The sequence below is a fragment of the Medicago truncatula genome, chromosome 5 (assembly GCF_003473485.1).
Source record: "Medicago truncatula cultivar Jemalong A17 chromosome 5, MtrunA17r5.0-ANR, whole genome shotgun sequence".
Taxonomy (NCBI): Eukaryota; Viridiplantae; Streptophyta; class Magnoliopsida; order Fabales; family Fabaceae; genus Medicago; species Medicago truncatula.
Genome location: NC_053046.1, coordinates 5,819,436 through 5,836,456, shown reverse-complemented (window position 1 = coordinate 5,836,456; position 17,021 = coordinate 5,819,436). Strand labels below are relative to the sequence as shown.

The 17,021-nt window shown below is 31.1% G+C and overlaps 1 pseudogene across 1 annotated transcript; it reads right to left on the bottom strand.

The window, feature by feature from the left end:
* Positions 1 to 4,177: 4,177 nt before the first annotated feature.
* LOC112422213 (probable indole-3-acetic acid-amido synthetase GH3.1) lies at positions 4,178 to 6,583 on the bottom strand (annotated as a pseudogene). The gene is made up of 3 exons (XR_003012521.2): positions 6,150 to 6,583; positions 5,888 to 5,989; positions 4,178 to 5,690 (listed from the first exon to the last, which is right to left on the bottom strand). The product of XR_003012521.2 is annotated as a probable indole-3-acetic acid-amido synthetase GH3.1 (transcript).
* Positions 6,584 to 17,021: the final 10,438 nt, after the last annotated feature.

Sequence of the window (17,021 nt, the reverse complement as noted above, 5' to 3'; positions counted from 1 at the left end):
TGAGTGTTTGTAATCTCGTTTTAATGAATTATTATGGCAAGTTTTTACTTACCCATCAACGAAAAATTGGTAGAGTTATCCATGGTAAATTAACACGGATCAAAATCATTCATTTTGTCTTTAAGCATTTTATAATTAAATAGTAGAAAATAAATAAATTATTTTCATTGATGCCAACTCAATCTAAATAACTTTATTCACCTTTTGTTGATGTGTATTAATGTACTTGTCGTCATAAATACTACTCCTTCCGATTCTTATAAGAGACCAATATATCAATAAAAATTAATGTATTTGATACATATTATGAACCAGATACATTAAATGTTGTTCACTTATATGTCACCTATAAAAAGAACAAGATGAAGTATTAAAAAAAAATGCATATGCTACTATTAGTTTATTTGAACTCCCCCAATGCCGGCTCAACATATTTTGAAGTCTAAAGTGGTTTATAATATGAGACATTTTTATACAGGAGAAGTTAAAATAAAAGTAGCAAGTCTTATTACAAAAAAATTAATTGATCACTCATGTATTAATTTTTTTTGACCGAATATTAAAATTCTATATCTCACTCTTAAGATGAAAAAAAAAAAAAAAAAGTCACATAATTGCATTATTATTAGAGCAAGGACAACTTTAAGTTTTTAATTTTTTTTTTCTAAATAAATAAAAGGCCTCGTGTAACTGTAAAATTATAACTTTTTTGAATTAGGAAGGTTGCTCTTGAGGAATCCTATAATTGATTAATTTTGCAACTATAGTTGGTTGAACAGTGGTTAAGTGTCGTTCATCACAAAATGGTAGTTAAATATCATTATGCACATTATAGATCGATCAAATTACTTTTTAAATTGGTTCAACCGATTTAAAAAATCTCTCTAACAGTAACTAACCTCCGTTGTGGGTATTTTCGTTAGTTCATGGTACCTGAGAGCGAATTGGGGGTGTCTAATGAACGATTTTCTTGTATTAGTTATGAATTGGGCCTAAACCACATGTATTTATCCCACTAATGGTCTTTTGTATACCGTAATCATAATAGGTTAATTAAGCATCGTGGTCTCCATCTTAACTATAAGGACTTTGATCGCCTTACCCTTGAACCAATGTTGTAAACTCTGCCGCTAAACTAAAGATTGTTTCAATAATATAATATACGACTCAAATACATGTTTTGAATGGTTGGATAGCCTATAATGGAATAAAAATACATAACATCATTTAAACCAAAAAAAAAAAAACTTAACTAACTTATTCCATTCTATTGGATCTATACCACAAATCCAAACATGGATAATTCAATTTTGACGGGAAGATTTTACTCGACTTAATTCAGAGATATCAAGAAGTGTCTTTAAACGATTGTTTAAATAATTAAAGAAAATTACTTTTATATAAAAAATTGTGTAATTATGACTTTGATGAATATTTATATTGTATTGTTAAGTCATATTTTTTTTATTTTTTTTAGGTTCTATTAGTACATTTGTTAGCATAACTCATAGTTTTCCCACACCCCATTTACTCAATGGTAGAAAAGAAAATACCTCGGTTCAAACTGAGGCAAACTATCATACTACTAAATGCTACTGGCAGCTTTTATAAGTTAATCGAATAGAACAACAAACAATACTTATATAGTTTTTTTCCTCAAAAAACAAATACTTATATAGTTTTTGGTGGTCTAGAATAAGTATTTAAAAGTGTGGAAAATAGGATAAAAAAACTAACAAGGATAATTTAATTTGATTTATTACTTTTTATTATATATGTTCGTTATTTGTTTGTAGGGTGATGATATTACCTTGGCTTAATCTTTCTTATATTTCTTTTTTTGGTAAAATTGTTAATCATTTTTACATTGTAAGCAGATGGTGCTCTTAATCATTTAGTAATTAGTGGGATCAATAATTTTTGCTTCTATAAAAAAAAGTTTCTATTTCAATTTGGCCAGCAGCAATTTCCTATAATATTGATACATAAATCGCACATGTAAGAAAATTAATACACCTAATGATGGTAAATTTGATTTTTTTTGGGGCAGCAAGGTAGCTTAGAGTAAATTTCAATAATATAGGAATTAATATTTAGGTTGAATTAAAAAGGTTAAATTCTAAAAAATTCAGGCCTTATCTAAAGAGAATGATGAATGGACCACTTGTATACGTATAATTGTCTTTTGTTACATATCTATGTTGTTTGTCTCCGTTGGTTTGCCTCGGACAACTTTCACCTTCACCAGTTCTTGTCGCTTTACCTTTTATGTTGTTGTCTCTTCATTAGAATTATATGAAAAACATGCTCTCTTGATTTAGGTCCATCGAAAAGATAAAGGGATTTATAGTAACTTTCCACTGTCCATTTTGTAATTTTCTAAATTGAAATGGTTGGGGACCATGATACATTATTCAAGTTTCTGATAACTTTTTGATGCATTGCATGCAAATCACTGCAATATCTCTATATTTTTTAGGCCAATTATTATATATTTTGATTAGTGGCATTTACAGGGAATATGGATCCCCTAAAGTCGATGGACCTAAATCAAGAGGTTCCACTTTACTAATTTGCACCCTCATTTTAGATTTGAGGTTGCTCATTAACGTCTCGTTCTCCCACTCCATCATCTTGTATTCTCCTCAATTATTGTGTTTAAAAAACACAAGTTTCTTAGGCAAGAGAGGACATGTGCAAATGTGCTCTCTCACTATTGTAACAAATGTATATTTATTGGAATAACAATAATAATTTAATACAAATAATATAAAAGAAATTATAGAAAAGAGTGGAGAAAAAAATGCTAGTAGTTTAATTAATTTTTGGTTAATTTTTCAATTTTATTCCTTTATCGAAAAACCAGAAGCAAGTTCAGAAAACAAGTGTTTCAATATAGCACTTGAAATTATTGTACAGATTTATTTTTTTTAAGAAACTAAAAGATATATATATAAAATAATCAGTCCCTCAAGCACAAGATGTGCCAAAGGAAGCTGAGAAAGTTAAATACAATACAAAAAGGCTAAATCTGCCATAAAACAAATACCCAAAAAACAGACTTTACACAATAGTTTGTAAACAATGTAAAGGATTTTGCCTCCAATAAGAATAATAAAAAACGAACAATATGTAGTTAGCTTTCAACCACCAAAACGTTTGGAGTTTGACCCTTTCAAGAAGGACTTCCAGATGAACAATTTGGTTTTGAAAAATCCTCCTGTTGCGATCTTTCCAAATAGTAAATAAGACCGAAATCCAAATAATAGAAAAAGCTTGCACATAATGCTTTGAGAAACCGCCAAGTGCACAAAACTGATTAGCATGTGAATATAAATTGCCATTAAGAACCGTAACAAAACCTAACCAATCCGATAGCATAAGCCATAACCTACCATAATAATCACATCGAAAAAACAAATGATCCCTTTCCTCCTCCTTACCACATAAAGCACCACAAAAAACATTGGTAGCCTCGAGGACATTCCTCTTGCGAAGATTATCCTTTGTAGCAAGTCGATTCAGAAAGAGCCTCCAAACAAAAATATTAACTTTTAAAGGGACCGCTTTAAGCCATAAAAATTGATCAAACTCTGCAGTGAGATTAGTATCCACCGTTGTTAAGTAAGAATAAGCTGAATGCACCGTATATACTTGTGACGAGTGGAGATTCCACACCCACCTATCAGAAATGTCTACCTGCAAAACAAAGTTATCCAACCGCTCCACACACTCCTCCACCAACTCTTCCTCCCAAGCAAACAGTCTCCGTCGCCAACTCCAAGCGCCCCCATCAGCCCCCCAACCTAATGGAAGTTACTTGCTTATAAATTTAACATAGTCAGTCACTTAGATTGACAATAGTTGACATAAGTTATTATTAATATTAAAGGTTAATAGTGTTTTTCACACCTGTAATATATGTTATTTTCGGTTTTCGCCCCTATAAAATTTTCGGTTTGATTTACACACTCGTAAAAAATAAAATTTCCGGAAAACACCCCTACTAGGCCATTTTCATAATTTTTTTTCTAAGAAATTTTGGTTTTTGAATGGCCAATTAAGGGTATTTTCCGAAAAATAAAAATTTTACGACGGTGGAAATAAAAAAATTTATAGGGGCGAAAATTGGAAATAACATATATTACAGAGGTGAAAAACAATATTAACCCTAATATTAAACACAAGATTGATACCACATGATATTACAACTCCAATAATGTTACATAGCATAAAAATCAAAGCTAAATAAACATAGAAATCTAAGCTAAACAGAACTTGAAAATTAGTTTTTCACCATAAGATTGACAATGCATGATTGCATGTTAATACAGATTACTCATCCCTCAACGACGTTGTACGTTCTGAAGTCCAATAAGGTGCAGCCGGGCTAAAATGAAAGGAAACTACCTTAGAGTCAAGAAGTTCCACTACAGGTGTGAGACTCACGCACCTAGGAACTTTATATTGATTAATCGATGCACCACACGATATATAATAATCCATCAAATCCTCGAATGTGCCATTTTTCACCACACGAATCTCTAATGGCCCAATTGAATTATCAGCAACTCTTCCTTGTCTATAAACAGAATTCAAAGACTCTTCCATAACCAAACAACATTGATTCAACACTTCATCAGTTGGAGGACAAGAGGAATCCTTCATCAAAAGCTCCCAATAAATAACATAATGTCCAGGAATTGATTTTGTTTCAGCAAAACTAGTGTATTCAACAACACTTGTTTTGAACTCCTTTAACAATGCAGACGCATTTTCAATAGCTTTTTGAAGCTCCGATTCGTCTGTTTTATCCGAATCGATACTCAACAGCACGTTCTTTCGCCTTACAAACTTGAATTGTGGATTTGAGTTATGGAATCCTGTTACTTGAAGAATATCACCAACTTTGTAACGACAAAGACCAGAATAAGTAGTTATAATAAATTCGTAAAATTTACCAATTTCCACATCAACAAGGTCTACTAGTTTTGGAGGTGACTCGTCAAGTGGTAAAAATTCAAAGTAACCCATGTTTGGCATAATGGTGTAAGAAACTTCATTAGGTTCTGTCATAGGCTTAAGGTTAAGTCCAAAATAGCATTCAGATGAAGCATATATTGTACATGGTTTTGGTAGGTTACCACTATAATAATCAAGGGTAGGAATGTACTGAGCCATAGCACCAGTGACAATAACCTCAAGGTACTTTGTGTTAGGCCAAATTCTTGGGATTATACGTTCCCAATTTTCTCCAGAACATTCTTTTGTTATGAAATTTGCTTGTTCAGGGTCAGGTTTCAATATTTTGGACATGCATTCTTTGATTGAAGGGTCTGTGATTTTAGGGTTTAGGGTTCCAGTGGAGATGTCATGAGCTAATTGGGCCCAATTAAGTTGAAGGAATTTTATGGCTCTTAAAAGCCCAGAAGCAAAAATAGCTCCAACTCTTAGAACTTCATGGCGCATGATAAGGCCACATAGCATCTGAGTGTACATGCTTTGGAATGAATCTAAACATGAGATGGCTTCATTTGGGCTTGTTAGAACATTGTAAGGGTCAAATGGTCTTTTCATGAATTGTTTCTGCTTTGATAACTGGACGTGCCACTAATCCACTTGGAGTTTTTGTTTCTGCTTTGATGAAAAGGAAGTGAAGTGCCTTACCCTTGTCCAAATTAGGCACATACCTAATTCAATTCAACCAAATTAAGAAATGTTAGTTGATAAAATGCTGCATAGTAATGTTTGTATCTCCTTGATTATAAATGTAGTTTTTAAAATGATTGAATTTGAGATTAACATAGTAATACCCTCTAGGCTCTATGGCACTCCCATAGTATGATTGTTATTACTTCATCAATTAAAATGAAGAGAAATTACTTACTGGTTCATCACTGGCGTGATTAGGCTACACAATAAAAGACGACGGTCCATTTCTTGATGAATAGTAGGCATCAATTTCCTTTCACCAGCAGAAGTTCCTGAACTGTAATTTTCATTTGCAAGTTGTTTAATTAATTGAATTATTAGTTATAATTACACACTCATTGAAGCATGCATGCTTAAAAAACTATTTAGAAAATTAATGTAGTATGAAAACAATATAATTGCTGAAAAGAGATATATTCAAGTGAGAGTGAAAAAACCTGGTCAGAAATTCTGAGATTGGATGAGCACATAAGATAGGAGAAGTGTCACCCTTAGCAATGCGTTGAATATCAGGAATCAGATCTTCATATGTGATAACGGCAACTTTGGACTTGAAAGTTTCACGGTCAGTAGCACCGTTAAGTCCAAATCGATTCAAATACTCAGTTTCTGCGTTTTGTGCAAGAATCTCAGCGAGAACTCTCTCTTGATTTGAGTCAGTGTTTTTTGTCATTTCTTCAATGAAGTCAAGAGCATTGTTTAAGCTCTTTTCATCAACAGAAGAAGGTGGTTCCAAAAGGATCTCAGATTCAATGGCCATGATGAAATATGAGGAAATGAAGAAGATTGAATGAAAGTTCTATATGAAACAATGTAACAAAAAGAGAAAAGAAAATATGAGAGAGAGATGAGAGAATATGATAATGAATGAAGAATTCATGAAGGGTGAAGGGGTATTTATTACCACGTCATGGTCCATATTAACGGGTAGGCACGTTTAACATTTAGAGAATTTACCTTACGTTGTCACTTTTTGTTTTCTTTTCTTTTGGCACAAAGTTGTCACCTTTTGTCCTCATGAATTATAATCTTCTTCACCAAATTTGGAATTAAAAATTATCAAATAGCACTGGAGTGAGTCATCCACAGTTTGACCATCTCAATATTCAATAGGAGTGATTGGTGACAACTGACAACGTTTGGCTCAAAAGATTCGACTCCATTTTGATAAATAAATTGGAGAAATGATATTTAAACATCATTTAGTGACAATTTTTGCAACAATTTTTTCTCTCATACTTACATTATTTTTTACTTTATCTCTCTATAGCTATGGTTTCCGTGCCAATACCACTTTTTTTCTTTGTAAAGTATGATTATCAAATAAATTGTCATCAAATTGATTATTCAAATAACACTAGTCAATAAATTAATACATTGTTAGGCAAAAGAGACGATGTTTGTCGGTCAGAATTTAATAAAAAAATTTGAAGACTGAAACATGGCAACTAAAAATAGTTAAAAAAACTTGTGCGCTTGATCCAGCTCCATTTTGATGACTTACTTACTATAATAATACTCGTAGAACATGTGGTATTATAAAAATGTTTAAAAGCAGTTTTTTTCTCTTTCTATTATTAGGTACCAAATATGTAGTGTAGAATACGTTTTCGTAAAAATACATAACAAAGGGTCCTTTTAGCATGCATTTGATTAATAGTGGACCACAATTTTCAACCGTAAGATTGACATCTACATTGAAATTCTCCTATAGATCTAATGATCGATACCAAATTATTTCTCTCATCTTCTCCCCCATTTTCTCCTTCTTTGGTGTTGTCCAACATATACTCACTTGACTTGTATCGCCATAATTAGTGCATGGGTTTCAGCAGAAGTAGAAAGTCCTTCATTTGGATGTTGATGTAGTTCAAAAGTAAGTATGAAAGTGTCATTGAATCCGCATAAATTTGAGTAATATTATTAGAGGCATATGGGCAGTTATTAGTTACAATTTTAGTGAATGATTGATAAAGATGTCAATCCATGTGGAAGAGGATATGATTATGATATGAAGTTATCTGATATATTAAAATAAGTAATGGTTAGAAGTTAAAGGCTTAATATATGCTTTGGTCCCTTAATTTATTTTTAAATTTCATTTTAGTCCCTTAACTTTAAACTGTCTCAATTTGGTCCCATAACTTTACCTCCGTTTACCTAAGTGGTCCCTTCTGTTAAAAAAACTAACAGAAGGGACCACTTAGGTAAACGTAGGTAAAGTTATGGGACCAAATTGAGACGGTTTAAAGTTAAGGGACCAAAATGAAATTCAAAAATAAGTTAATATACCTTCCAATAATTTTTATTTTTATTTTTTTTACAATTGACTCATTAGAAAAAAAAAGTGTTATAGTATAATATACCATCCGATTTTGGGAGAAAGAAGTAGTGGTAATTTAAAGTTTGATTAATAGGTAGGAAAGTCTGATCAATAATTATTCTACTCAATAATTAAATTTAGATTCTTGTAATATAGATTTTGGAATATATTTCTTTTGTATATGTTAATTTCATTATTATTTTTATTATTATTTTTATTATTATTATTATTATTAATGTTAAATTTTGTTTTTAATTGAAATTATTTTGATTTAGATTAAAATTATAGGTATAGATATTAAAATTATTTTTATTAGACTTAATACATGCTTTGGTCCCTCAACTTATTTTTGAATTTCATTTTGATCCCTTAACTTTAAACCGTCTCAATTTAGTCCCATAACTTTACATCCGTTTACCTAAGTGGTCCCTTCAGTTAGTTTTTTTAACAGAAGGGACCACTTAGGTAAACGGAGGTAAAGTTATGGGACCAAATTGAGACGATTTAAAGTTAAGGGACCAAAATGAAATTCAAAAATAAGTTGAGGGCCAAAGCATGTATTAAGCCGAAGTTAAAAGTATACTAGTATTAAAATGGTGTTTTAACATTTATTATGCATGCCTTTATCTCTGGTTGCTTCTCCTTGTTGCTTTGGAAGCTTTGTGGTAGTAATGTAATGGATCGTCTTGATAATTATATCCTTATTTAGTTTTTATTTTTTTTCATTTTAATCGTTTGTTTGTTTATATTTATGCATGTGTCTGTTTTGTGATGAATTGTTAAATACAATTAGAAGATATTGATGTGATTTATTTATTATCTTTTATGTTATTGATTAATAGAAGAAAATATTTTAGTGTTGAATTAATTTTATAAGATTCAAAAATTGTACTTTTGGACGATCCTACTTTAATCTTAATTTTAAGTAAAGAATGCCTCAACGTATTTTAGAAAGTATTATAGTTATAAGAATTTCCTTCAACTATTTTAATTCAAAGGTAATTGTTTTATTTTATTTTTCAAATAGGAACTAACCATTGATTAAGAGCACTCTAAGTAGACAACTATTATAAAAGAAATAACTCATATATGCTCCCCTTTGTGAGCAACACAATCTTTCTTCATTCCCTTACCTCATTTTCCCTTCCTCTTTTATAAATCAACACAAATCTCCTCCATCTTCATTTCTTCATCTTTATTCAATTTCAATTTCTTTGTTTTGATGGTTTTACTTTTTAAACACACCACCCTTTACAACAAGTAGTAACCTATTTATACTATTTTACTACCTCTTTGAAGCATGCCGCACTCTCCTCCCTCATTCCTTTGTTTTTTTGGAAAAATGACATTGACCTGTTATGAGGTATGTTAAAATTTCACTCACACCTCCTCTATTTTTTAACTTGACATTGACCTACCATGAGTTTGACGGTGTTAACACGAAAAGAAGGAAAACTCTTCAATTTAAGCCACAAGTAATGACTATGTGATGCTAGCTTCCTATATAATATTTTGTTTTAAACCGTGAAAATATATATATATATATATATATATATATATATATATATATATATATATATATAAATGGAGTGAAACTCACGTACAAATTTAATTGTTGCTTCTACACTACATATTAAATTGGCTTAATTACACTTTTGGTCCTCGTGTTTTGGCCTACTCACGAAACTGGTCCTGCCCTTTTAAAACAGAACAAAACGGTCATTCAATTATCATTTTTGTTGCATTTTTCGTCCTACCCCCCATTTTATTCTCCAAAAACGCAAAGAAATGACAGTTTTAGATCTACCCCCTATGCTCAACCATGAAATAAACAAGGAATAAAGCATGTGGGTACAAAAAATCCATTGTATTCAACACACTAACCAAGAAAACCCTAATTTCTAAGATATGTTTCAAATTAAGTTTTTTTTTGTTAGTGTGTTGAATAGAATATATTCCTTGTGCCCACATGTTTTATTCCTTGTTGATTTCATGGTTGAGCATAGGGGTAGGTCTAAAACCGCCTAAAACTGTCATTTCTCTGCGTTTCTGGAGTTTGAAAATAGGAGGTAAGACGAAAAATGCAACAAAAATGATAATTGAAAGACCGTTTTGTTCTGTTTTAAAAGGGCAGGACCAGTTTCGTGAGTAGGCCAAAACACGAGGACCAAAAGTGTAATTAAACCTATTAAATTTGTGTGCCCTTCTTCCATGTGTGCTAGTACTATGGAGCTGCATATTAGAAATTGAGTTGCAAAGGAAGAAAAAAAAGTTGTGATTGTGTGTGACCCCAAAACAGATGCAACAACCAAGCATCCTTTATTTTATAGTGCTTTTTTTTAGCATCCTTTATAATATTTTTTTTTTTAAGGAAGCATCCTTTATAATACTTTTACATAGTTTACATACCAATAACCCCTGTAATATCGGTGGTTGCAGTTTTTTCCTGTAATTTTTTTATTTAGATTCCAACCCTTTAATTTTAAAATTATTTGGTTTTAGACATATATGGTGTCAAATTTCAAAATTTAAAGTACTTTCGCCCCCGCAATTTGATCGAATTTCGGTTTACCTTTTCTGCCATATCATCGATTTTGTAGAGTCAAAATCATGAAGGTCCAAAACTAAAAAATCTTCAAACTACATAGTTGGAATCTAAATTATTTTTTTACAGGGGGTAAATCAGAAACCATTAATATTACAGGGAGTTAACATATACTCCCTCTGATCGTATTTATAAAAAACAATTGATTTTTTAGATTCATTTAAGAGTTGGTGTATCTGTATATATTTTATATTATTTTATGTGTGTGTGAATAAAGATAATATTAGAAATAAGAAGTGGCCCGACGCAACGGGCCTAGTTGCACCCCCTCTTTGTCGACCCTAGGTGTGAGTGACAGTTGAACCTACCTTGGGGGATGTAAATGCAATTTTCCTTTAAAAATTTTTGTTGTTGTTGCATCTCTCTCTCTTAGAAAGAAAATCAAAGAAGTTTTCTCTTCTTCTCCAAACCCACCACCTTTGCCACCATTTATCTAAGTTTCTGGTCAACTCCGGCTACACCACATGAAAAATAAAACCTCCAATTTTGTCATCTCTTCTTCCTCCTCAAAAATGACCTAATTATTTGGCCATTGGAAAAGTCATTTTTGAGACATTCACATTCTCTTCTATTTTAGGGCAACCATGAGAAATCAAACCGACTATATTCCTTCCAATGATGCCCTCAACAAAATCCATAAATTTGTTTTTGAAATTTGAGGAATTTGATAAGTTGACATTTTTATTTCAAAATATGTTGAGGATTCAAGGTCTACGTACGGTCATTGATTGAATTTAAAAATTCGTATAATGATTTTACAGTAAAAAGCATTTAGTGCATGTTTCATTGAGATGGTCCTACTGAATTCACGTTCAAGATGAACAATATTACTTATATGCTTTCATTTGGAACTCTTTGCTTAATCTGCATACAAGTTGACATATCATCACTTATGGTCGTTGTGTGCATGAGAGTTATAGTCGGTATACTAATCTGCATACTATCTTGAGACACCGGTAGAAACACCGGGCATGTGAAGTTGTATTGTTCTGATGATATTATATTGGAGGTTACGCTTCTCCACCAGATTCTTGTAAAAACCTTAATTCATCGCCAGGAAAATTTTAGAAGAATTGATGAACCGAATTTACCTATCATGTGGATGATCATGAAAACAATCATGAAGGTGTGCGAGCAGCTTGGAAGGTGGGAAAAGAAATTCCTTAATGTCAAAGATTAGGCTGGGCTAATAGATTGGTGGCCCACACTTAATTTATCCAACCCAAACTTAATTGAGCCTCTCGTGATCGCATGAATAATTTATTTCATACCCTCCATTTTGTACTTCTACCTATATTTTTAAAAATAAAATTTTACATTCTTTTTTCTTCATAAAAGTCAAAATTCTGGTTACATCCATTGCGAGAAGTGATAGATGAATCTATCCATTGAAGAGCATGAACGCAGCCGTTTGCTTGATGTCTAACGAACAATCCATTCAAGGGCACGGAGCTGACCCCGACTTTCACCTTCCTCCGTTGTCATGGCAGCGGTGCAAAAGTCAGTCAAAGCTCCAATATAAACGACATGTTGTGTTCCTCAAACACGCCCCCTGCCTTCCTTTCGATCAGCTGCAATTTCCAAAAAAATTGCATTAATCAATGTACTAACAGTGATTGTGGCTGTAACAGGATTATGCATAACAACATAAATGAAGGAGAGAGAAAAATGATTTTAAATGTTTTTATTAAGTATACGTGCATTCACCATATCATAATGCAAAATAGTATTAATTAGTAAAGTTATAATTAAATATATATATATATATATATATATATATATATATATATATATATATATGTGGTAGTCCCTAATATGGACCTCAATTTAAAGGGACCATTGGTGAATCTTTGTTACTTACTTACTATAGTCGGTCACTATCTTTTATGTTTTGTTTTGAGGCTTAATTACTGGATTTAATTTCATCTTCTCTCTTTACATCTCTTCTCGCTGGTTCATGTCTGAACAAACCTCAAACCTCAACTATCCACCTTCAATCTGTCCATTGTCGATTCGTTTCCTAATTACTCGGATTACCCTTTGTGATTATGAACACCGTCCTATTTTGCCCATTCCTTTATACACGTCACTCTTAGTGAATGGGTCAATCCTCTTCATTTGTGTGAGTGTTTCTAATTAGATTTGTCTCTAGGAGAGTACTAGTAATCTGTTGGGCTATTTTGTCATCAACAACAACAAACAGCCACAATGTCACATTTGTCCCTTTAACTCCCTTCACCCAAAAGCTTCAAATTTCAACCACAACTACAAAAACTACAATCACCTCAGATATCCCCTCTGATTCAATTTTTATTTGGAGGCTTTAAAAAGGCAAACAACATCAAATAATAATACTAAACTTTGTGGTTTGTAAAGATGAAAATGAAATATGAAAGAAGAGAGAGGATTGGGGAAGGGAATGGAGTGGTGGAGCCAAAAATGACGTTGGTGAAGAAACAATTGAAGCATATAAGAGGGGATAGAGAAGAGTAAGAGAGTTAAGTTGATTGCAGTAAAAAAAAATGACCGGCTATAATAAGTCACTTTGTGAGGTTCACCAATGGTCCCTTTAAATTGAGGTCCATATTAGGGTCTCCCTATATATATATATTGCAATGAAAAGTGAAATGGATCAGCTATTTTGGTACAATATTTTTTTACAAAACGGTCACTTATTATACAGGACTGAGAAAGTATTATGTATTTTGTATATTATTAAAACAAGTACATAATCTAAAGTTAAAAACAAAAATTATATAATGATTAAAAAAATACATGAACACAACTTATTTTTTAAGATAACAATCCTAAAATAAAAGAAATAACAATAGACGCAACGTAATGGTTGCTCTAAAAAAAAAACATAATAGTTTAATTTGGTTCTCAAGTGATCAATTTACAATGACGTGCTTACCAAAAAAAATAAATTTGCAATGACGTAAAACTGATAACTATTGAAGATCATATTTGATTGGTTTGGTTTAGATTGAAACTTGAAGGAAAAAAAAAACGAACCAATTTAATTGGTTTGAATTGAGTTTCAAATTCATCGAATCATTAAATCATTAGTTTGATTATTACACCCCAAGAACAAACGATGGATGAGTCCATGGACCATGGACAATCATCCTCCAACAATTAAGAGCATTTTTTTTAATCAATTTAGTGGAGACCATAATGTTGCAAAGTAACAAAGATATTTGGACATTTTCTATTCTTTAGATTTTTTTTTTTAAGAGGATCATATATTCTTCCAAATATATTCATAACTCCGTTTTATTTTCTGCTTCTATTACATTATTCTTTTTAGGGTCTTATTCGAGACACTCTTTAAGCACCTTAAATTTAGTAATTATTCATTTAAAAATTTAACTACCACAATTTCCAATACATTCAACATACATCTTTTCATTAAAAACTTACTGCTTTAAGTGCTTAAAGAGTGCCCCAAAAGCACTCGTTAACATTTTCTTTCTTTTTATTTCTTCTTTTTTAAGATGTATACATCTAAATGAAGTAATCATCAAACATTTTTCTATTGTGCCTATTCAAGATACTGACCTAGTGACCTTCCTCATCTCAGCTCATATAAGACCACAAAATACAAAAAGACAATATCTACATAACTAAACAAAAATTATATTCCAAGTCAAAACACCACTCATGTAAAAGAACAAAAGTTTCTCAAGCGAGAGGTCACATGTGACATGTGCAAGTGCAAGTATGTTCTCTCACTATTGTACGACACATCGGATATATTTTTATATATACTAGTTTAGATACCCGGCGTTAGGGTTGGACATCGGACGGATAAGGTCGAATTTCGGTCTCAAACCCTCCATCCAGACAAGCCGACGGTGGTAGTAGGAAAACCCATTTCCGTCCAACTGAGTATTCGGTTTTTTCGGTGTCGGTTTGACGGTTTTTGCGGTTGATCGGTTCGGTAACGTCGGTTTTTTGTTCAAACAAAAAATAAAAAAAATCTGCAAATCCAGATCTTAAGAAGAAAAAAAACAAACTCCAAAAATTGATTTTCAGAAAACCCTTGTAACAAATATCCAGAAACAATAATAATCCAAATGTGTTAACTTCAGAAGCAAAACTTGAGATCCAGACCGAAATACAAAAGATTTGGTCAGATCTGATAGATTGAAGGAGGGATATGTGGTTAGAATGAAGAGAAAAGATGATGAAGAAGAAAATACAACCCACACAAATGAGTTTTAGACAGAAAATCACATAAGAAAACACAAATGTTATAACTTTAGAGGAGATGAATTAGAAAGAAAAGCTCAAATTCTAATGGGATTCGTCGTCGGAATTAGGGTTCGTCGCCGGAATTAATGGTGAATGGTGAGAAGGAGAGAATGGAAGTGAGAAGCCACAGTTGAGTTCCTGAGAAAAAATTTATCTCACACCAAAACGGTATCGTTCCAGTAATATACATAAATATAATAATTAATATATAATATACATGATATGGATGGGCGGGTTCGGATTTCGTTGGGCTGGATTAGCCCAACTGAAACCGACCCTTATTAACCAACACAACCCATTGATAAGCACCCATTTCAACCGACGGACCCGAATGGCCCGACCGAATTCAAACGGTTAAAGCGGGCCAGACGGATTTGGGCAGTTTAGGCCAATCTTGTCCAGCCCTACCCGGCGTTGCTCGAGTTAAGTGTATCATATTAAAATAATTTAAATTTATAAAATAAATTCATTAAACTACATACCATATTAATGGTTAAAATCTTTTAACCAACAAATATTGACTTTATCCCTCAAAAAAATTATTGACTTTAATTTTGCACCTAAATAAGTTATCAAAATTCGACTTATAGTAATAGAAAATAATATTTATATTTTGTATAAATAAAATAAATTAATATATTAAAAGGTATACTACTTTTATCGATAAAATAATGTTTTTAAGACATATGACAATAACTTTTTTAATAGTTAGAATATGATCGATTTATATCATATAAGGAAAAAAATAAACTTAAAGTTAAAATAGGTAAGAATTTCTTAAGAAAATTACCTTTATATAATTTAAACTTAGCCAATTGCAATATCAAAATAATTGGTATATTTGAATTTTCAGAGATAAAGCCAGTAAGTTGATTTGCATATTCTCTCCATAGTGTGCACCTGAGTTTCTCCCTTCCTCTGCAAATAAATTAAATTATAAATTACAGAAGTTTATCAAATTAAATTATAAATCACAAAATAGTTTATCAAAGTGGAACAAAAAACATTAAATAATATTTACTCAAGATCATCCAACTCCATAGGCAATTAATTGGTTGACTGGACACCATTTTTGTATTCTGTGAGTTCTCCCTTTGCAGGTAATACTCCAATAATATCTTACAAAAATGTGAAAGGTGAAGTTAATATCCAATACAATAAAAAAAAAACTATAACAAATAAATAGGTAATAGATTTTTTTTCAAAAAAAAAAACTCCTTAAAAATACCAATTAGGTGTGAATCTTCATTCTTAACTTTAATAATTTTATCATATGATGTAAACTTGAATGCATAAAAAGGAACAATTGAGTCATCAATAGGCTCCACAGTGTCGCATCCTTAAAAAATAGTCTATAATCATGGTAAGTTGGTTTAAATTTATATTTGTTCTTTGAAACGGAGATATTTGTTATCTCGTAACACATTCCCTCAACCAACATAGATTGATATTTTGCAACTTTATCACTCTACACAGTGCATTAAATTTTGCTCCCCTAGAATATTAAATTTTGCTCCCCTAGAATATTAGAAGCAACAAAAGTCAACAAAAAATGTGAATCTTTATACTAACAATTTAGAGTTTTTAGAAATAGCCTATTCCAAAATCCTCTCCTCTAAAGATGTCCACATCATCATAATCATACTTGGCATTTGTTCCAAAAGTTTCTCCTAATTTTTAATACAAACTTAATAATTATAATTATTATTAAAAACTGTTTTTTATTAATCATTAATTTGTACATAAAATACACAGTTGGCTACAATCAAATAATTATTAATATAATAATTGTTTCGATTAAAAATTATATTATACATTAAAAATTTGTACGTTACAATCAAATGATTATTAATATAATTATTATTCGATTAACATTTATATAATACATTAAAAATTTGGTAAGTTACAAAATTATAATAAATAACTTGAATAAATTATTTTTTGAATTTTGGTCTGTTACACTATGATAGTAACCTACTAATTAAAAATTTAATTGTAGTAAATAGGTTTTAAGGTTATATAATTAATTTTTATTCGTTACAAAATTATATTACTTAATATTAATAAGATATTATTGAATTTTAAATGTTATGAAATTAATTTTTTGTAGGTTACATGAAATAT